Genomic DNA, 24,038 nt, shown 5'->3' with positions numbered 1-24,038 from the left:
GCATTGCAAATCATAACTGTAGCCTGTTTAAATTAAGGGATAAGTACGTTGTAACAAGATCTCCTGACTTAGTTATATTTATAGTGTAGACAAGCTGCTACTGGTAAAGGATCAACAAGCCCATGTTATTTCTGTACGGAATATTGATTTCCTTTAACCACTCTGTACACGCTCTATATTAAAAATTCCCTCTAAACTCTGAAAGTTTTATGCTATTTAATTAAAAGACAAATGGAAAATGAATGACGATTCCATGATTCAGGAGAGGTTTTAAGCTGGACAACTTGCTTTACTGGTTCTTCACAAACAAAACTTATATTAATTGTACTCCCATCTCTGGGAGAAAATGTTGGTATGGTCTGCTGCACAGGACTTCTATTTCCTCTACAATAAGACATTTTAATTTACTAATAGACTGTACTATACATTTACACAAAATTTAATGATACATCCTGAGTTTATTACAGTTTTTCAGACAGTTAGGATGTCTACAACTAGTTTTGGTAATGGAGAGGGAAAGCCAAAAGTGGGAGACTTCTGTAACGCACTTGGAATTATCTGCTCACTGCTTATTAGCAATATTATGCAACAGCTCTTTGTTAAACTATGCAACAACACCAAAAAAAAATCAGAATGGCTAAGTGGCAAGAATCACATGATCATGTATGTAGTGTCAAGGTTGTAATAAGATAAAAGACAAAAACAAAAAAACAAAACAAAAGACCCAGTGGCAGAAGCACAAAATGCAATTAGCAGGTCTCTGTAGATGCAATGACCTTTAAAAATCTCTCACAGAAAAAAGAAAAGCTACTGACTATATGCATAGAGTCAAATTTAAGAGCCTATCTTCATGGACAAAGTACAAGTGAACCAAACCAAATTGACTGTAATGAGGTTTAAAATAAACCACTGTATAATCAATCCCTTCATAGTTTCATAGTTGTTTCATAGTTAGTAGGGTCGGAAGGGACCTGAGAAGATCATCAAGTCCGACCCCCTGCCATGGCAGGAAAAAGTACGGGGGTCAAACGAGCCCAGCAAGGTATTTCATTTGAATCCATTTTCCCCAATTTCCCTGTGTTGAGAAACTCTTGAATTTTTTAAAATCAAGTTTGGTCCTCATAAAAGGCAATGGCCTATTTGATGACACAAAATGGTGAGCAGAAACCTCAAAAGCAATACAACATCCAACTCCCTGCATGAAAGAAAAGGACCACAGAACCTACACATCAAATATGGAAGACAAAAACTGAACAAGCAGGTGTTGGACTTGCAGCCCTAAACACTCCCATTCTTGAATTACCATATTCAAAGAACAAGGATAGGAAGGAGAACAGCAGCTTTTATATACTACCACGGCCTCTGCTCTGGTTGTGAGTGGGCAAATCATTCTCCAGATCCACTCAGTTCTTCATGCTGCCCTGAGAGAAATGTATTCAGGTAGAGGCATCTTTATATAAGATGCCTCTGAGTCCAGATTGTCTGAAAACATAAAGGTGGGTTATACTGCTGTTTTGGGCTTCTACCACCTCAATCTATTATGAGCAGGCCATGTTTTCAGCTCATCAAATAAGCTCATTCTGATTTAAGCTGTTCTTAAGGTCTACTTCTTTACATGGTAAATTCCAAAATCTATTATGTTCTACTTTTTTCAGTTAGATCTTGATAACAATCAACGTGTAACTTAACGCAAGCAGTCTAGCAATGGTTTAGACAAGAGGTAGGCAACATACTGTCCAAGGACAGATCTGGTCACAAAGAGATTGTATCCTGCCTGCCAAGTCAAGATGGTGATAGCTGCTGGCAGCAATTAGTGATAGGAAGTGGCACCAATGGTCAGATTACAGGCAGTAGCCCATTTTCCGACTGAGCTGTGTTAATTTAGCCTGCCACTGCTAAAAGGCTGCCAAATGCTGACTTAGATGGAAAACTATCAGAGGATAGATTATTTTTGCTAACCTGATTGTATTTATTATTGGTATATAACTATTAATAAATTTAGCAGATAAGTACTGACTGATTATAAAATCCAGAGCATACAAACACTGGCACTATAGAAAAAGGTGCAATTAAAAGGTAACAATTTTAGTAATTGATGGAATATAACAGTTGAATTAATATAAGAAGCTGACACATTGACAATTTTGCCTTAATTGCTAAGGAAAAGTCAAGCAATGAAGTAAAAGCAAGCTGGGGCCTTGTATTTTTAACTGAAACTGATAATAATTATCAGAACTTCTTAACAAATGGTAGAATTGTAATAATAAAAGTGACACTTTGATTCAACTATTATATTTAAAATATTAAAAGTATAAATAAATACTTAAGTATCTAGCTACTTCCAAGTAGCACTTTTAAATAGTGTAAAAGCGATAAGTTGCTCCATGAGTATATCTTAAAGGGATTCAGTCACTAAGAGGGGAAATGAAAGGAAATCTGCTTTGGTAAAGGTTTTCTGCCAGAGCATATTTTGACTTTTAGAGTGTAAGATTTTTTCACCCACCCTAGACTACCCTTCAGCAGAAAACTTCTTTTTCAGTGCTTCCTAATTGTTGTACATTAAACATCACAATTATCCAACTCAGAACAGAACTCTTTTTGGTAATCATGTTTTCCATCTCTCTGGGAGGTAGCTATAGTGGACATGAACTTCTTTGCCCTATGCATGTCAAATGAGTCTTTGCTTTAGATTTCAAAGAATCACACAGCGCTATTTTACAACTACAATTAACAAAGAAAACAAAGCAAAACAGAAACAAAACCAAGCCACCCTTGAAAGTATATTTAGATTTCTACATTTTCACTTTCTACTTCAGAGATCATGATCACTTTTATTTTTCCTTTTAGAAACAGAATAATTTAACCTAGTTTTCACATATTCATAGAGTGAAATCCCAGTGGATTTTAAGTGCTAAAGCACCATTATGGCCATCCGTTCTGACCTCCTGAAAAACAACAGGCAAAGAACCACATGCAGGAGTTTTCCTCTCAAAGCCATAACTTCCGCTAGAGCTATGGATTGGCAACCCCTGGCATGCGTAGCAATTTGTGACACACAGAGACATTTTCCCCAGCATGGCAGGAGTGTGTGAGGAAATTGTTTAAAATTTTTTTTTTAAGTTGCTGCAGGCGCCAGCGCCACTGAGGTGGGGCCCGGTCCAGCCCATGCAGCTCCGCAGGGATGGGGCACAGCTGCCCTGCCCGTGAGTGGATGCTGCCCGGCTGGGGCAAGATGCTGCCCTTGGGGGGCATCCAGCTCTAGGCTCAGCCTCCCTGCATGCCAGGCATAGTGCGAGCTGGGCGGAGCTGCACCCAGTCCAAGGGCCTGGCCACACGACCTCCTGGGAACAGCCACCACAGCGGCCCTGGCCTGCCCACCGCTCTACTCGAGAGGCCAGGACTGGCGCTGTGCAGGGACAGTGCTGCAGCCTCCTGGCCAGCTTGGCCCCAAGCACCATCTACAGCAGTTGTTCCCAGCACCCAGGGGGCTCCTGCAGTTCAGGGGACTACTGCCGTGGCCTGGGGTGCTTTGCCTGGTGCACACAGAGGCTGAGCCTGAGCCAGAACCGCCCCTGCCGCCCCCCGCCTCCCCATGCCCAGCACCCTGACCTGGCCAGGCGACATCCCCTTGCAGGCAGGGCAGCTGAACCCCATCCCTCCAGAGCTGCGCAGGCTCAGTCAGCCCCACCTCAGGTGCCACTGGGGGTGCCCACCACAGCCTGTGGAGCCCCCACTCCCAGCCTGTGGAGCCGTTGCAGCTCCCACTCCCTGCCCGACACCTGCTCTTCTCCTGCTGCTGCCTTCACCAAACCGACCTTCCTGCAGTGCCTGCCCCCACACCTGCTTCTCCCTGCACCTCCTGGACCCTGCCCCGAGTGCCTAGCCCCGGCGCTCAGTGCTCCGGTGCTACCCCAACCCAGGAGGGACAGGGCATCTATCTATTCAAGCCCTGGCTGGGCCCTCCTTTCCAGCCCTGGGTCCAGGCTCCCCCCACTCTGGGACCACCAGGGAGGCCTGAGTATCTTGGCCCTGGCAGCTGTTGCTAGGATGTCACTGCCCCCCCGCCCCACCAGAGACTGCCCTGGACCAGCAAGCCCGAGCCACAGCCGGTAGCAGTGGGAGACATTGGTGGCAAGAGACATACTCTCTTTTTCCCTTTTTTTTTTCTCCGCTCATTTTTGTCCCTTCTTTTTTTCTTTCTTTACCTCTTTCTCTTTCTTTTTTCTCTTATCCTTTTTTCTCTCTCTATTTTTTCTCTTCTTTTTTCCTTTCTATCTCTCTTTTTCTCTCTCTCCTTTTGGTCTCGTCCTTCTCTCTTTCTCTTTTTTCCCTCTCTCACCACTACATGCTTAACAAAAAAGAATACACACAAACAAAGGTAGTATATTAAGTTTTTTTTTAGAAAACCTGGTATGTACTGTAAAAAAGAGCAACATTTATGATTAACTATATTAATATGCAGTGCATATGCATACATATGTCCCCCACCCCAGTTTTGTTTTTCTGGCATGCTGGCACTCCAGCACCTTACAAGGTAGACACTGAAATTTTTTTGGCACTCCAGCCAAAAATGTTGCCTAGCCCTGGTATAGCCTATCCTTTAAAAAGGTTTCTAGGCTGGATTTTAAAAAAAGTGAATATGATAGAGAATCAATCATTATCCTAAATAGCTGTTCCAGGGGTTAATTATCCTTATTGCTAAAAACATGCACGCTATTTCAGGTCTAAATTTGTCTAACTTTAGCTTCCAGTCAGTGGATCATAGTGTAGCTTTGTCTCTAAACAAAACATTAAAACTACTAAAAAGAGAGAGAGAGAATGCTAGAGACATTGATTACAACATTTCTGAAAAACTGTATTTATACTCAACTTCAGAAAATCATAAGGTTTTTACATAGCACTACAGCACTATGTAAGGTGCATAGTACAGAGTTTTTACATAGCGCTATCTGTATGCTATCGAATACAGAGAGTTTTTGGACTAGGTCCTACCACAGAGGTATAAATATGTCTGGCTCTTGGAAAGGATGGTAATTACAGGGTTCAAGAGGCACCTCATTCCTACCCATACTTCCAGGACAAAAAGACTGCTATAGCATGCTCTGTGAGTACACCTAAAAGCAAGCAGGGCTCTGCAACTGCTGCCAGGAATGATGTGTAATCTAAAGAAGGGGTAGGAGGGTGGGAGAGACTCTTAACTGGGTGTGCCAGGAACCAGGGCAGTTCCCACCCAGAAAACAAGATAGCATGGCACCAAGGACACATACCATATAATCAGCATTTATTGAATTTTACCGAGGAAGAATTTTCCTTGCTGGTTAAACCTTTCTTTGCAGGATGTCATTGAAGATTTACCAGGGACTTCAGCAGTCGAATAGCTAAGCCACCTGCTGCTTTGATAAAGCTTAACCACTGGTACTGTATGCTCTACAAACAGAGTAAACCATCCCCTGAGGAGACTGTACCTAGACAGACTGCCTGGAGGCAGAAGAATAGGAAAAAGTGGCCCTTGGAGCAATAAAAGCTCAACCCAAAGAAAGGTAAATACCTGAGCTTAACACAACAGGCATGGAAAGAGGTATTATGCATATGGAACCAAATGCTGTTTGCCAGCTCATCTCCTGCCCTTTCTCTTTCACTCAGCAGCATTTCACTTGCTTTAAAATCTACATTAAGATCTCATTTGTAAGATAATAAGGAACATGAATAATGGACTTGTTGATGTAATTCATATTAGTTAAAATTGGGGTTGCTGCTCCCAGGCAACAGCACAATTAATTCAAAATTAAATGAAATAAATCTAATGCACTGTAAGAGGAAAACTCAGAAAGCAAAGAACAATCTTAGTAGAAGTCTCAGCAGTCCTTATTTATAATAAAAGTTAACCTTCATTCCATTTTCATATCAAATTTCAGACATGAAATCAAATGCTACCCAAGGTAATTCTAAAAGTGCATTAGAATAATACAGCAAGTCATTAAAAAAAGTCAGTCAAGCCAAATAGCTCATCACATGCCAGTCTGTACAGCTAACCACACAGAAGGGAGCCATTTGCCTGGCATGGAAGCTGACCTCTGACTTCCCAACCTGAATGACTAGGTAACCAGTTACATTTAAGTTGTTTGGGGGGCAGACTTTGGTACAAGTCCATAGTAAAGCTCAAACTCGTGCTTCCGACTCTTCACCTTTGATGACACTTAGATTCATGCAAGTGACAATACAGTCAAAACAAAATATATATGATCCTCCCACTGAGTATAATACATACATTAAGCTTTTACTTTTTGGAGTCTGGTAAATAATGCCATAAAATACTATTTTACATTAAAAATACACACTGTAGATCGGGGCTGACAATGTTTTTGACCACAGTGCCAAAAACACCTGCAACCTCAACTTGCAAAATGTTGACATACCAGGCGCAGATGGGAGAGCTGTGAGGGGCCCCGATCCTTGTTGTGACAGTGTAGCACTGGCCCCCTCCCCATTGTCTGCCCTGAGCTGTGTGCACCAAGCAAAATGCTTTTGTGAGCCATGCTGTAGCACCAGTGCCAGGGGTTACCTACCCTAGCCCATTCACTGGCACAAAATAGACTGCAATACGAGGGGCGTGTAAACAACTAAAGAATATAAATAAACTTCAAAATCAAAATGCTGCTCCACACACAATAGGATGGTAAAATGGATAGGACCGACACTCTAACCCTGTCTCATCCATTAACCCTTGATGTGACCTGGAACTAAATCATTTCCCTCTCAAGGCCTCTGCTTCCTCTTCTCTCCTGAATTGCTTGTTGAAGCAACTCTACATTTGCCTAACTAATCTATTTTCCCCTTTGCATTTGGAAAACAGCATTTGTTATCTTTACTAGGAAGGACAAAACAGGAAGCTGAAGTTTCATTCCTAGAATGCTTTTATTCCAGCTCTGACTGAAATCAGAACCCAAATTTCCATCAAACAAGAACTGGATTGGGCCATAATGGAGCAAGTTGTACCTTGGTCAAATCTTGTTCTTCTGAGGTATAATGACCTGGAAGATGGCATAGAGTGCACTGTCAGCAAGTCTGCAGATGACACCAACCTCATCAGAATAGTAGATATGCTGGAGGGTAGGGCTAAGATTCGGAATTCTCCTTGGGCCATTCCAGTATACATGCTCTGGCCCTTTTTCAAAAGTCAGAATAAAATATTAAGAGGATGACAGCTAATTGTACCACATTTATAGAAGTTGTAGTCCTCAGCCACCTGCTAATTACAAAAGAACTCCCCCCGCATTGGGCAAAGTTGTTTCACGTGGAAGAGAAGAAGGATGATCTGCTGTTAAGGTTTAACTTGAGACTCGAGACAATCCCTGGAGCTACCACAGATTTCCTGTGTGGTCTCTGATTCCCATCCAAAATATAGGACCAAAGCTACAGTATTACCCCACATCTCAGGGGTAATAAATACTTTAAGGAGTGTGAGGTGACCACATGCATGTTCATCTGGTTATGTAGGTATCTATGATGAAGAGGTAAGTGCAAAAGGACTATTGTGCTCTTGATGAAGAGCAGTAAAGTAGGAGTTGGATCCATATAGCACTTCATCACTTCCAGGTTTTGTTCCTCCTTTATATCAGCATGGAAAGCTTCTCTTCAGTGTCAAGGAGTAGGAATTAGGCTTCTAGAGAAGTGACCGACAGGAACATCTCTCTGCAATGATGGGTAGCATACACTGACTTTGAGCTTTTGCTATAACTGCATTTCAGATGGCTAACCAACATGTGCCTGTAACACTTGAGATGTCACCATCACATAGGCTCAGGTACAACATAATATAGTAGGTCAGCAATAAATATTTCAAGACTTACATTCAGTGTTATTTTGCTATCTCTTCCCCCTTAATAGATTGACAGCTGCACCACTGACAAATATTTTAGACAAGCAATAATTTATTCTCAATTATTTGTTCCCTATCAAGCCCCGCCCCCCAAAAATATACAATAGTCCATTATTATAATACAAATTAGTTTCTCCCATCAAGACAAGCCTTCTTGTCACAGGCCATCCCATGTGAAGAATTACGTGGCATTGCCTAATCCAGATCGAATAACCCCTTCACAAATAATTGCATAATCCAGGGGTTTTCAACCTTTTTTAGTAAATGTACCCCTGGTGGCCGGATGTGGAGCGAGGAGGAGTGGGGGTTGCGTGTGCCTGGATGCAGAGCAGTGGCAGCATGGGGTGGTGGGAAGCAGAAGCCACCACCGCGTGCAAGCTTCCCCTCTTTCCACCCCCACTCCACCCCCACACTGCATTCAGCTGGCTGGGTGGTGCCTGCACGGCCTGCAGAGGGACACCTCTGCCCTTCCCCCTCCTCCCACCCCTGCTGGCCCTGCTCCAGGGAGGTGGAGGCATGGGATGGTGGGTGACAATGCTCTGTCCCCGCCCACCCACACATATCCCTTAGGGCCTTTCTAAGTATCCCTGGGGGTACGCGTACACATGGTTGACACCCGCTGGCATAATCTTTTAACATTAACTTGCAATTCAATAGAACCAAGAAAAGCTTTTTTACGCAAATGAGTAACTGTTCATCTACAGCTCTTCAGTGCTAAGTAATTCAAAGCTTTCACACCCATGCTATTTCTTTTGTAAGATTATCTCTCAGTATGCTATAGTATTCCCCTAAAGGGAAAACTATAACATAGTAGCAGACTATCAATTTATGAAGCTTGAAAGACATTAAGGAGCTCTTAAAAGATACATAAAGTGAAGATTTTTGGTGACTGACTCTCCAAATCAGTTAGGGTAAATATATTCAGTATGGATGGCTAAGTTAACACAGATCATGGATAGAAGTGTTCCACCATTCACATAAAATCAGTCCTTTGAAAACCTCCTGATGAACCTAACATTCATTTCTAACTTTCAGGATTTTGATAAGGTGCTAAATGCACTCACCAGCACATCAAAAAATGTGCAGTTCTCTACATGCAACCACTGCCCAAACATTATGGGGTCGATGGGCAGAAATTAGTCAACAAAAGATATATACTGCGATAAAGCTCTTAGAGTATAAGCCCATTAGTGAATTACAGGTATCATCAAAGTTGCCCTATTGCCTTTAAATAGGAGATGTCATAAGAGCAGTCACCCTAAGACTGAATTTTAACTGCTGGGAATTTAATATGTTATTTAGAATGATTCTCTCTAACAGTTCTATGCTGCCAGAAATCAATGGTACAATACAGTACAACATAATTAGAAGATAATAACATTCATGGGATGATGCATTTATTAAAATGTCATAAAAGAATAAAAAAACATTGCTTGGCTACTGCTCTATTAAGCAAAGTTTGTGCCTTGGTTATAGAGCTGCAAGCAGTCAAGAAAGAAGTAGGAATACTTGGGATGGCATCACACTCTGCAAACATCCTGTGAAGAAAAACATGCCCCAACTAACATATCAGCATTAAAGAAAAGTACATGTGAAGCAGTATGATTGTTTTGAGAAGATCTTAAGAGACTGTGAAGTCCATGTCAGAGCTGTGCCTGGGAGTGGGTGGGGATGGAGTGGGGAAAAGTGCTACACTCCAGATGTTCTTTTAAGTCTTTGCTCAGAGAAGCACTGTGGTTGAGGAGAGAAGGCCACCTATAGGTGGTTGGATTTAGAAAATCTGAGGACCCATTCATTGTTCCAATATGTTGGAGGACATTTCTGTGATGGGTTTTTGTTTCTCTGCTGGCTTGAAGTACACTGGGGAAGGGTCTTTCACTCTGGGGTTTCTGCAGCACATTATACAAAGAGCACAGAATTCCACTTGTGGTTTTGGATTGCTACTGCAACTAAAGACCTAGCACTAAGTGCTCTGCTTTGTCACTGATTTTTGGAGCTATTATCGGTAGCATCTATTATCACTGCATAACTAGAGCATAGCCTTGGAAGATCACAGGAACTAGCTTCCATAAACTTTATCTACATGGTAAGATGAGCTTCAAGTATTTGCAATGAACTGGCAAATAGGTTCAAAGTATTGCCATAGGACCTGAAGCCTCAAAGACAAGGCTCCTCTTGTAGCAGATGAGCTACGTACATATAAGAGAAAGTCACTACAATCTAACTAACCAAAGCAAAGGTGGAAGATAGGAAGTACTGGTGGGAAACCCACCATCAGTGACTTAATTCAGGAAGGCTGGAGCAAGTCTTCAGAACCCCACTCAATCACTGCCTTCTGAAAAACTCTCAAAATGTAAATTAAATCTGTTGGAGACTGTAACAAAGTGCATGGCTCAGGGGCAGAAGCCCAGCTGCAGAGGGTTAGAAGGTGACATCCTGCCTAGAAGCACTGGGCCAGCTGACAGTGGTGACTAGCTGGCCCTAGAGGAGTTAAAACACCCACAAAGGGTAGCAAGGGAAGACTGTGGTGCTGAGGGGGAAGCACCAAACTGGGGCTGTGCTCTCAGAGTCTGAGGAAGGACCAGACTGTGTTTTATCCATGTTATTGTCTGTATAAGTTAACAACTTTAACTTATAAAATCACATCTCCAGAAAACTGCTTTAAAAATCAAAACAAGGAATAACCTACCTGCCAAACTTGCAGACTCCACTTGGGTTGCCAATGCTTCTATGCTACGTTCATCTGTTCTTGCACTGTTTTATTCAGTTGGAGAATACTGTGCCCCTGTATGGGCTCAATCATCACACAGCTAACTGGTGGACTCCCAACTTCATGCTACAATGCATCCTGTGTCAGGCACATTGTGCCCAACTCCACTCTCATGGTTACCAGTCCTCAATAACATTGCTCTCCTTCATCTGCACTGCACAAATGCTGAAGTAAACTTAGTAGCCAGACACCATGATAATCCTACACTGCCAGTGCACTTGGCATATTCCACTCGCCAAGAGCTCGGCTCACCTCAAGACGTCCAATACAGTCCACTTTTTCAAAATCCTTTCACTTTTCCTTACTTATTCAATGGCTCAAAGAATGGTCAGCACAAGCACCAGTTAATCACCACATCATCTCTCACGCCATAGTTAGTCAACCAGGATTTAACTGGCCATGCCATTATTGGGCACTTCTGAACTGTTTTTGAATTGGACAGAGCCACTGTGCCTCAAAGCTATACCAATGGGGTCTTTACAATGACAACAAATGCTCTTGTGGACTAGTTCAAACCACATCCCACACTGTTGTCCATTTACTGTACTACCTGGTGGCCTTCAGGCTCTTCACACTGGTGATGACATCACCTTAAGATGGCTGAAAAAATATGTCAAAACCACATACACTAAATAAACAAATACAAAAAAAATAATCTGTATAGTTGGTTTTTTTATTATTATTTCTGTTGTTTTTGGTGGGGACAAGTTTGCCCCAGGAAAAGAAACTGCCTGGTGAAAGGAGTGATGATATGTTACAGAGATTTAGTTACTTTCTATGCCTCATCCCTACTGATAAAAAGCAAGATCTTTCAACCAAAGGTTGGGCTCCTGTTATGTGGCAAGATGTGGGGTTTTGTTGTTTTTAATAAGAGGCCCAGTATGCAAGTTGGTGTGTTAGGCAAGTGTGCACTGACAAGTCTGTTTCCAATTATAAATCCTCAATGTGCTTTCTGACTGCATGGATGAAGTGTCGCTCTCCATATGCACCAAATGGTAATTGTTTATTCACTTCCATTGCAATTGCACTTAAGGATGATTCTAATCACAGGTCAGGACCTTACTGGATTAGGCACTTTAACCACAGTGAGTGAAAAGCGGTCCCTGCTCCAAAGATCTCACAGACTACAGTTTAGACCAGTGATTTTCAACTAGGGTGCCACAGCACCCTGGGGCACTGGAAGCTCCTTTATGGTGCCACACAATATTAACACTGTTAGATATATACACAGCTACAAATGACTCACAAAATGAACACGATTCCAAATAGAAATCCACAGTGTTAAAAACATTCTGACTTTCAGTGATCTTCCTGAGATGGTTGCAACAAAAAAAGTGCTCTATTATTTTTTCATAGTTAAGATGGTTATAGGCCTCCTGAGGCCTGTGAAACTAGAGAGAGAGTGTCAGAAACCAAATAAAAGCTAAGAGCTGGCATTTTCCAAGAGCCTTGAGTCTAAAAATGGTGAGAACCATTGATTTGGACAATTTTACAAATTCAATAAAAAAACAAATGGGGTGATGGTAGGGGTTCAGACAACATACTAGCAGCAGAAATAGGTGTGCCTATCAATTAACAATCATAGTGTTTACAGACAATTACTTCCTTATCTATTTGAAATAGGCTACAATTTCTTCCACCTTCTCCAGCCACGTAGAGTCCCTCACTTTTGTTTGTCTTTTGCTTGGTCTTTTGCTTGGTTTTCTGCTGGTGTTGCCTGAGTTAGGGCTGTTCAGACTGCAGCCCTAGCCATGAATAATGGGAATATAGGACAAGGCTGCTCTGTGGACAAGTGAGCCAGGAGATAGCAGAAGTGCAAGGAGTCCTGTCAACCATAATAGACAGCTGGGTGAGCAGCTGAAAACGGGTGCTGTGGTTATCACCCAACCACAGACTTAAGAAATAACAGGTTGAATGAGATTGATAGGCCTCTGCTGAGTTCATGAAGGTGCAAATGCCACTGTCAAGGAGCAACTGAAAGACAGCGCTGCAAATTAGCATGAAGAAATTTCACAGCTTCCCTTATGCATTAACTCAGTAACCCTGTGGGTGGATATGGGCAAATGATCCTCTATCTCCAAAGCCCTCAGCTGCAGAGTATCACAAACTCATATCCTGGTGTTATTCAATATGTACATTAAGTTATCAGCAGGGCTGCTGGTAAAACAGGGTAAATTGCTAGCAGTTTGCAAAAGCAGCCTAGTATACCTCCCTTCCTTATCATCTTCCCATGTACAGAGCATCATTTCCAGTGGATCAGTTTCTTAGATGGGATATATATATATATATTTGCTCATGATAAGGGCTGGAAAATAAATACAATTATTATTTTTGCACTACAGTGGATTTCAGTAGAGAGTTACTAGGTAATGCAATTCGTTATGCACATATTTAGACCACATATACCAAAGTGAGATATTTACTCTCAAGATTAAACATTACCCCAATGTAAAGAACCCAATACATGCAGAATTGTTTCATTGTATTATTTGTCCCCTGGTGTATTTACAATTACATCCTTTTCCATTTTATTTGAATTAGGATATAGTTACAGCATAATGGGGCACTATGCTCCTAATTTTCAGATCAAGGGATTTTTTTCTGTAGTAAGAATGACAAAGGTTATTCCAAGAAGCGAATAACAAATTAACAGTAGCAGTAAAGGAAGGCTTAGGGCCAGACTGTGACCTGCACAAGCAGATACATGTAGTAAAGATCAGGGGACATGTACTAGCCACTGGGGAAGTATCCACAGCTCCTAGAAGGACCTGAGAAATTTTAAATCTAGTTAATTAAAATAAACAAACAAACAAATTATTAACAGGTTGCTGTCACAGCTCCAAGGATAAATTTAGTGCTTACACACATGCTTTCCTTGTTTTTCAAAGGGATATTCTGCTCCCCCCACCTCCCCTCTTGTGTTTCATAGAAAATTTCACATGAAACCAGGTAAAAACTGACTATAGACGAGAAACAATAACACTGACTGTGCAAGGTGCAGCCATAGGCAGAAATCTCTTCACTAATCTTCAGCAAGAGTCATTTGTTTGTTCCTTGTCACCAACCCCAGCCTTTTGTACAGCACAGAGCCTGACAAGGTCCTGGCTCATAACAGGGCACTAAGAACTGCCACAAGAAATCAAGCAAGAAAAAAGGTTAAAAATCTCCCTTTAAGCTTCTGCTTCTCAGCAATACGGAACTCATTCCAGATGCACAATATTAAGAAATCAACTATTAAGAAATGACACCTCCCTCATAAGGCAAATACTGTACCTGGATGATTTTATAGCTAATCTTTGTTGTGTTATACTCTCCAATAAACCCAAGTAAATCAAGCCTCTGCCCTTTAGATGGATGTTCTTTGCAGGAATGATCAGGCTGAATCTGAGTCCCTCACTTACACTACAAAAGGAGCTTCTTGGGTAATCATTGGCTAGGGATTAATTTCTTGTTATTTGCATAATACTGTGACAATATAAAGTACTGATATTTGTTATACAGGGAAGGGAAATGTTTCTTTCTGAACAATCTGCCACATGGGGGCCAGAACATTAACAACATTAACCTTACCATTAAATCCCATTTTCCTTACTTATGCAACAATTATTACTCTTGCAGTACAATGGGTGGGTAACGTAAGTAAGTAAGGAAAAGTCTCTAATGTATCAGTGACCAAAACAGCAAAGTCTATGCTCCTATTTTAGATCAGCTTGAGAAATGCAGAGCCTGAACAAAATCGGAAGAAGGAGCTGTCCTTTAGCATTATTATTGAATCATTATTATTATTATTATTAAATATGAGATATTATGGTAGTTTCAGAGGTCTGCCTGCTTGAGCTCTACCTGTGTAGGTGTTTTACAAATGCAAAAATAAACAAGGGATCGTGCAAGCTCCCTCATCATGACATCTTATGAAATAAAATATTTAAATATAGATATATATCAAAACCAACCCTGTGGTTTTTTGCAATGAACCAACTACAGTAATCAATAAAAAAGCTTCAAAGAACTCCTTTGGTAAAAGCCATGTCTATCCAGTAGGTATGGCATTAATGTTATTATCAGTCCAAACTCACTGGAAAGAGAGTTTATTTACATAGTAAGAGGTTCAGGGAATTCATTTGTGGATAGTAAAAAAAAGCCTGTCTATAGATAGTTCTAAAAGGTTGCTCTTGAAAATAAATGCTGTTTCATTAAATACTGTGCAGCAGCATTACCAAAAGGCTGGAGAAAAATTTCTAATACTTCTAGGGAACTCACTGTCATTAGTATGAATGATTGCATGTTAGCAACAACATTAGAAAACAAAGAAAGTGCTGTGCTTGTTCATTTTCTCCCTGTTTTTCAAGTTACAGGGCAAAGTGAAGTGGAGGATTTGATTGGTTGTAGAGCCATCTGCCTGCCTCTCTCAGACAGGTATCAAACCTTGGTAACTGTGTACTGGTCTAAAAATTAGAAAATGAATGATTGACAGAAGGAGGTTTAAAAACAGTGGACACAGCTGCTCCTGGGGCCCTTTGATTGGGGGGGATGGGCAACCCACATGAAGCCGCCAGCTGGGATGGAGGGAGCACCTAATTACTTAACTGATGAGTCCTTAGGACCCTGCTGTTTTCCACCCTCAGGCTATGGTTACTAGTCCCCCTTGCCCCTCCCCGCCCTGCCACCTTCTGGGGCACCACACCACAGGCCTTTCCTACCCCACCTTCCCTGCTAGGCAGCCCCAGGACAGAGCTAAACAATAACTGGTAAACTAACTAGTTATCACTGGGCTTATCAGTTGAAGGAGAAATCCTTCAGCCTTTCACATCCCTACTACTAATCATAAAAAAGGTGTACATTTATTAAACCAAGTAGAGACTTCCGAGACAGACAGGCTTCTGTAATATTTCTTCCCTTCCACTACAAAACCGAACAATTTTTAACAAATCACAGAACTATTCCTGTACCTCACCTGTCTCAAAGCAATACGAGCAACCAATGCAGGTAGTCTGTCACACGCAGGCATCAACAGTCACTGAGGACATACATAAAGACCCAATCCCATATTTTGGGGATGCACAATTTGCCCAGAGGATATACTGATTTTCAGTGAAGCCTGACATTGCCCTTGTCTGACATGTAACTAAACTGTCCTGTTTACTTTTCTTGTTATGCTGACCTGCTGCTATGTTAACAGTTGCAGTATTTAATCACTGTGCAGTTGGAAGAGATGCAAAGGGGAAAAAACTCAGTATCAAAGAAGGACAAAAGTTTATGTAATACAATTAAAACCAGGCAAAAGGGAATACTGCAGTTGATTAAACAGATCAGTCTTTTAATACAAACCATGTATTAGTACCCTCAGGGGTACTGTTAAATTACAAAAGGAAACTCTTCCTACCAGCTTCCTGGTCATATCTTTTGCATAGATAAAGTACCATATTTACCTGAATACAAAAAGAGGTTTTTGCTCAGTAGTGGCATGGGGAAAAAAACCCTTTGCCTTTTAAATTGCGTGCAAGGAAATCTCACTAAATACTTTGTCTATCATTAAACTGCTGTCAAAAGCTACATGTGCTCAGCAATAAAAACCAACTATGAAGTTGATTAAATGCAGCCAACACTGACCATGGCAAACATGCTTAATTTTTTTATTATTATTTTTTTAAGGAAAATTTTTCACGTTCCAAGCCAAATCAGCCAAACTGATTCCAAATCTATGAGGTAGTCAAGAACCATAGATGGCCCTACTACTTGCAAACATCCTCCACCCCCACCTGGGGCTTCAGATGCTTCCAAAGCATTTGGCAGGCATCAAACATGCAGTTCTGGAGGCTTAGGGTTAGGATACCCCCAAGTTTCACTTGCCCTCAGCAGTATAGCCGCAGGAACAAGCTACGGAGGAGTCTCCCATTTCCACAAGTGGATGTAAAGCCAAGGTCTTCCTACTGGAAATAAAAGTGGGAGGTTAACTATACATTACCTCCAGCTGGGTACTACTCCATGCCACAAAAGCAGTTATCCCCGTAACTAAGAAAACTGCCTTAGTAGTTACTGTATTTCCCCTTCCCCTGTAGGTTCCCATCAGGTAAGTTTCGTGCTGATGGAAACCTACCACAAGAACAAGCTGGTATAGGCCTTCTGAAGAAGGTGAACAGTAGTGCCCCCTCATGGCCAACTCTTTTTCTAGTCATGGTGAGCTAAAACACTGCATACAGTTCACCCAGAATCCCTCTGTTGTCCCATCTCTAGCCTAGTGCATATGATTAGTGTGACCCTCCTCTCCATGAGGTTGAAACTGGACCAAGTTGCCCTGCACCTCACCTACATATACATTTTTGGAGCATCCCAGAACTAGTGACAACAATACCTGGTTCCAGGTATGAGTGGGGGCTAATAACACCTCCCCCCCACAAAGGATCCATGTGCTATCTAGAGTACACACACATACTGAGCAGTGCTGAGCTCTGGGGTTATCATGGTTTGAAATGCTGTTGACTCTGGTGGAGTCCAGCCCAATGAACTATGTGGTAAGTCATGAGCCTGTGGCTTTGGACTAATATCACGCATAGTTTCTGCTATATATAAGTAGGTGCCAAAGTGCTGGGCAAGAGTGTGTTTATGAAGTACCTGTGCTCAAACTTGTAGCAGTTTCAAACATAGGTAACATATATCAGATAAACTAAGTGCATGGGTGCATATATCAAATAAACTAAGTGCATGGGTACTATATGAAAATTGCTACATCCATGTTTATTTTCAAGCTGATTGTTTTTAAATTTGTTCCTCGCTTCCATGTGCTCAGGGAGAGCAGGGTCTGACAGTAAGGAGAGGGGAAGGGGCTGCCAGGGGAAAGAGTTAGGAGGAAGCAGAGAGCAAAGGCTACCTGACCCCCAGATTTATTTTCCCTGCTGTGGGAAATGGACAAATTCAAGGCAGGGTCATCTTCTATTTGAGTAAATATGATATTGAGGATTGGCTGGTTTTACTGTTTTTTAAAGAAACAGTGAAACAGTGAAAAGAATAGAAGATAGGATGATTTCTTTGGGTTGGTCCCCCCCCCCCGGAAGTTTAATCATGGAAAACAGTTGGGAAGCTTTGCAATCTTCTAATAATGTCTCATTAACCAAAAATACACTCTTTGTTAACATAACACTTACTGAGAAAATGATAGTACACCAGTGTAATTAGCATTTAACAACAACCCTCAACATATAAGAGGTCTTATAACTCAACTATTCACAGTACAACCTTTGCCACTGTACCCCTCTCTATCCTGCATGGTGAAATTGCATGCAAGAGCATTTCCATGACAAAAATGTGCCCTCTAGCTCTTCTTTCATTCCTGCCTGATCAGTCACACAGCCTCACTCAGGCAGATTGCACAAAACTCTAGAGCCAGAGACAATATATTTTTATTAGAGCAACTAAATAGCAGCAAAAAAATCTTCTTTGCAAACTTCTGGGCACATACACCCTTCTTCAGGCTGAGGAGAATTCAAAGTGCTCCTAGGTAGAAAAGAAACTCCATTCTGCATCAGGAATGTAGAGGGTAGAAGTTTTCAGGCAGACTATGCACTCCTGGGGACCCCCACTGACATCAATGCAGGGGCTGCCCACACCACAGAATCAAGGCCGTACACACTGCCTACGTATAACCCTCCCACTCAAGCCCAAGCCCAGCTCTCCCTACCGCAGGCTAAAAAGAGTCCCTTAATTGTTCTTTGTGTCTGATTACTGAGAAGCATTCAACTATTACACAGAGGGAGATCATATTTATTAATTTCTGTATCTCCAACTCTGGGCACCAAAGAAAAAAAAATGTATACAAGTGACAAGGACCCTCAATGAGAGTAGTTTAAAATGAGGAGATTCAAAGCAATTATCTCTGGGTTATTTTTCTGTGCCTTTCAGAATCATATTTTCCTGCACAACCAGGGGTACCAGAGACTTCAGTTAGTTTTTAAACACGTAAATTCAAATCCTCAGAAAATAAAGTGACCCCAGGGCTGGGATTGTAAAAAGAATCCAGAACAAATATTGCAAGACTGACAATGCCATGAAATAGGTAATATCGTGATATAGTTGGACAAAGGATTGCACATAGAGTTTTAGGGGAAGTGGGGGTGGAATTGGACTCCAAAAGATTTGTTCATCTCAGCTATTCATGAGACCACTCTACGCATAAAAGTATTTCCATACCACAACTTATATTTAAAAAAGGCCACTGGAAATTTAAAACTGATTTTAATGTAGGTAAATTTCCCAAAATCCAGGCTGGCAGTGTTTTTCCCAAATGTCAACTCCTTTGTACAGTCAATTGAACCAAACATTAATGTAGCAGAAAAACTCAGACACAAGGCAGCTGACACCATCTGAAATAGATGCCCGGCTTTCCTTGCTTAGACAGAATGTAAAACGGCAGCTCAGCTTTTATGCACACATTTGCTTGCTGCCTGGTTCAGGAATGTTTAATTAAGTATAAACACAGTGTTGACATCCACCATATGATTCATTTAGCAAGCAAATGGCTTTGCTTTAATATATGGTGCTTGAACAAGTAGACCACAATGCAAAATAATTACAGCAGCATGGCTGCAGTGGAAATGAATTTAAATGAACAGTGATTAATGCTGCACAAATAATAACAGCACGTATGGCTCACAGCAGCTTGCATCTTCAAAGTGCTCTGCAAACCAGTCCTTTATATATGAGACATCACTTTCCTCAAACACAGACAGCCACGTCAGTTTGAAGATTAGGCTTTTAAGATAAGATAATGCTACAGTTGGATTTGGAAGCCTACCTTGTAGCAAGTGAAAAAAACTGGATTACTCCGGGAGCACTCACCTGCTGCTCCAGTGTTCAGCACGTGCAGCTGGGCTCCAGGGTCAACTTTTGTAGGAAAGACGAGGCATGATACATGGAGAAAAAGAGACACACTGGAAAGAAAGCCTTCGTGGCTCAGAGGCAAACTGCACAACAGACAATGGGCGAAGGTCAAAGGACGTCATTCTCTAATGGCAAAGGTTCTCAAGCCAAGCCCCTCCTTTCAGCCACCAGGCTGTCATACATGCGACACTGACAAGCAACCCCAAACTCGAGTGTCACACCCACCTCCCAGCTGCCCAGCCTTGCCTCCTTCCTCATGAACAGGTCCCTGTCAAGCCATACCTTCCCCATTAGGCCAAACTTTCCCCTCCCAAATGGCACAAGTCATGCCATTTAGCATTTCTGTAACCCTTTCCAGGGAAAGGTTCCAGAGCAGTCTCTCAGCCCAACTGGGAAAATTTCTGATTTCCAGGAACAAGCTCTCTAACAGAACAGGGACTAAAACAAGAAAATGTGTACAGAGATCATCTGGAAGCTTAAAGGCGAAAAAGAGCAATGATCCCATGTACCCAAAAGTCAACAATTAGATTCCAAGTATTTTAGAAACTGAACTCAGTATTACTTTGGTTAACAACCAAATCTCACTGGGTGCCAGAGACAAAGAGAACATTTTCATTTTGCAATAAACCTTAGGGAGGGCAAAAACTGTTACCAAGGGCCTTCCCTGGGTCCAAAACAAATTAGCTTGTCCATTTATTATCTACCTTTGCAAAGTCTTATAAGTAGCAGTTAGGATCAAAATAGAAACTATACTGGAAGAAAGTTCAGATAAGTAATTTAGATACTGCAGGTGCATCTACATGAGATGTTTACTGCAGAGTAGACTGTTTAGCTCCACAGTAAATGTTGTGCATCTACACGTGAGTTTCTATCATGCTGGAGTAAATTAATTAACTCCATAGCAAGGAAGTACTTGTAAATACAAGTACTTATACATACAAGTACTATCCTGTTGTTGAGTTTTTTCATTCTGCAGCATGACACATGTAGACGCTGCCCCACCTGGCTGTGGCACGAGGCTGTGTCAGTGCAGAGGGCTGCCTGATTGCTAGTCCTGTGCTGGAGCGCCCTCATGCCCAAGACAGCTTCCTTGCAGCACAATGAGGTGGGGTGGGGTGGGGATGGGGAAAGCAGCCCCAGGTTGGCAGACTGACCCCCCTGCACCTCATACCAGCCAGAACTGCTCCGACCTGGCTCAACATACTGCAGTCCTGAACACACATTCGAACGGTACATGCAGGAGCAATAAGCCGCAGAGTTTATTGACTCGTGTCATGCAATTAGCACTCTAAGCCTTGGAAAAGTGTTGCTGGGATCCTTACTGATTACAGGCCAAATGGGGCCTTGTTTAAACATTTAATTTGAAACATGACAGTGCTGGAGGCAGCATTTCAGTGTTATGCTAAATGTAGCTGATGGAACCTGTCCAGATTTCTCAGCTAATGCTTTCCAGCATTTCACCGGCTAGTCTAAAGATAAAGATGGACTTTAGTCTCTCTTTTGATAAAGCTGGTTTCAATCCAAGGCTTTTTCTTTAAAAAATTAAATAAAATAAATGTTTGTGTGGACGGTAAAAAGTAGAAAAGAAAGAAAAAAAAATCTATCCTTTTAATCACAGAAGCATGAACTCAAGTATGTATGTTTAGGGAGAAGCAGGCTTTGGTTGGTAATAACTTTTACTGGATGTGCTATGTAGTTGGCACAAATATTGGACCACTTTTGGGCAAAAAATGCCCTTCCTCAGGTCTTTTTCTTATAAGAAAAAGATTCCATTAATTTTCGCTAAGGAAAATGTCCCTTCCACAAATTTCTGTCAGAGATGATCTAGTTACCTCAGTACAGGGAAGGGGACTGGATCATATTTGACAACCAATCATCCTCCCTCTCTCCATTCCTCCAGATTGTGAGCTCCTCAGAAACAGTCTCTCAGAGTATGTATGTGCATGCATGTGTTTAGAACAATGCAACGTATATCTCTTTGGGACTTCTCAAGGTTATCTTAATATAAACATTATAAAATACTCAAAATCAAAAAAGGAAAAAGCTGAGAACAAGGGATGGAGAAAATGCATACAATTTTTAGAGTCCATGTGCAAAGCTTAGGCCCTTGATGATGAAATGTCTTTAAGAGTTAAATTTAAAGTTTGTCAGGGTACCTTAGAAATAAATCTGTTGGGACAAGTGAGTGATCAAACTGTATTTTGTGGTTAGATATGACAGTGATGGATACTATATAAATATCATTAGTAAATAAGCAGGAGATTGGACTAAATGACCTCCTGAGGTCTCTTTTACCCTACTATTTGATAAACCTCATGTAGCAGACAACCTGCTGCTACTTCTTTCTATTTCTTATTATCCTGAAATATAACATGCACTGAGTTTGGAAGCTGTGATCAGGAGCTGTTGAAGTTGTATTCATTGTAAAAAAATTATCATTTTTCATCTGTGATGCTCAACAGAGGCACCAAGCTGACATATCCTTTGTACAACAGTTCATAAGAGATACCTGCCAGTAATTTTCACAGGAGACTATTAACATCTCTTCCTTGTGCAGAGGGGAAGACCCATCCAAAACAATTCCATTTTTCAGCCTCTTTACTACTGTTATTTGCTAAACTATAAAACACAAGAGACTTCTTAATCACCTGAAACACCTATATTGGATTCCAAAAAGACAGTCAACATGTCCAGATTTCCAGTCCATTTTTTTCAGCTGAATCCATTCATGTAATTTGACCCAAAGTCAAAACAGTTTTAGTGTCACTGAGCATCCATTTTTTAGTGAATTTACTACTATTGAAATAAATCTGTTGACTCTAATCACATGCATATGAAATACATATGCATACACACAGATATATACACAATATACAGAAACACTGTTCTACATAAATTGATGTATTATACATACACACAACTCCCAAATAGTAAATCCATAACTTTTCTAGCTTTGCTTTAATCAAGCATTGTTTAATTCTAGCAGCCCTACATATCACACTGCATTCAAGATTTCCTTTAAATCGCTTATTTTAGGCAGTTGACTCAGCAACAAAGATTAAAAGCCACCCAGCCTTCTGCCTCAGTGCCAAGCCTTCCTAAAATTGGAGATTTTTTTGCAATAATGATAATAAAATACCAACATAAAGCCAACATAGGTCAATTCAGATGTTGTTCTGCTCTCCAACAACAAAAATTACTAGAAAACCCCAAACAACATGCAGCTCATTCACATGCAACCGTGTTTTTTCATATCCTATTGTAATCTGTCCTACTAGACCTGCACATTCCTCCCAGTTCCCCAGAGCAGGGATCTTTTTATTTGTCAGGCACACTTTACCAACTACAAGGTATATTTACGGCACTATGGGAGTAATAAGCCTGTGGAACCTGGGGCAAATTCTCGTACAGATGCCAGGTGAATCTAATCCACAGTTCAGTGTAGATCAAAACAATTTTAACTTTAAACACATCTCAATCTTTTGAAAAAGTCTGCAGGAGTTGTGGATGTTTACTCAAATCACAGTGCTCAGCCATGTGGATTTATTTGTCTAACTTTGAGCAACTCACATTTTAAAATGCTGGCTTCAGTAACTGGCCAGCAGACATTTGCAGTACCTTTTAAAAGGACAAAATTTCTCCCAGGAGTGCAGTGGCTGTGGAAAGCACCCCACATACAATTTCCTCCTCCAACAGAGGGCTTTGTATCACCTGACAGGTCACTTAGGGCTAGATCTACAAAAGGAGACTTAGGTCCCTAAGTGGGGCTTCAACAGAGTTTAGTCACTGCAAATTCCTGCCTAGGCCAGAGGTTCCTATGTTTTTGCCCAAAAGGTTCATTAAGCACCTACAGTTCTGCTTCTACACATGCTGAAATTTATTTTCATGTTATTATTTCAATAAAGATACAAGTTAATTATTTCACTGATGTTTACCAAACCTGACTCTAGATGCATCTACACACGTGCTTTACTGAAGTTGAATAATTAGATCTGCAATAAAGTGTCACCATCTACACATAGGCTGGTATTAACCACACAGTAAACTAATTAACTCCACTTTAAGACAAGTTACTGTCAGGGACATTACTATCTTATGTGATCAAATGCACATGTAGATGGTGACCTCTCAGCGTATTTTGTATTTGGTCAGCCCAGCCAACCAGGGACCAGATCCCAGGCTGCTGCTAGCCCCTCTGCCACCCAATATCACCACCTGGAGCCCAGGGCTGACGACACCCCCCGCCATGTCTTCTGCCAGCCCAGGGCTCTGCCATGGCTCAAAGTGCTGCGGTCCAGGATGCTACACTGAACAGCAGTGTACTCCAGCTCAAAAAGCTCTGGAGTCTGTCATGTCACATTAATTGCTTGTGTAGATATATCCTCTAAGTTATCACTTATATTTTTCCTGGCAGAGTTCATGGTAGTGGTAACCACCCAATGTGTACAAGAAAAATGTAGAATCATAAAATATCTCTAGGCTAAAAAACAAATATTTCCTTTTAAGTCAAAATTA

At 41.4% G+C, this 24,038-nt stretch overlaps 1 protein-coding gene across 6 annotated transcripts in view; it reads right to left on the bottom strand.

Moving 5' to 3' along the window:
* GHR (growth hormone receptor) overlaps window positions 1-24,038 on the bottom strand; it is a 205,078-nt gene that overhangs the window by 154,327 nt on the left and 26,713 nt on the right. The window contains exon 1 of one of the 6 annotated variants that reach the window (XM_090038013.1): window positions 19,482-19,590. The exons of the other annotated variants lie outside the window; for them this stretch is intronic. The gene's annotated coding sequence lies outside the window, so the exon portion shown is untranslated. Of the gene's footprint in view, window positions 1-19,481; window positions 19,591-24,038 lie in introns of those variants that run through there. 6 annotated transcript variants of the gene reach the window in all.

This window comes from Crocodylus siamensis, chromosome 3 (genome assembly GCF_052110815.1).
Source record: "Crocodylus siamensis isolate JL-2025a chromosome 3, ASM5211081v1, whole genome shotgun sequence".
Classification (NCBI taxonomy): domain Eukaryota; kingdom Metazoa; phylum Chordata; order Crocodylia; family Crocodylidae; genus Crocodylus; species Crocodylus siamensis.
Note: the sequence above shows the minus strand (reverse complement) of the source record. Positions and strands in the feature narration are given on the sequence as shown.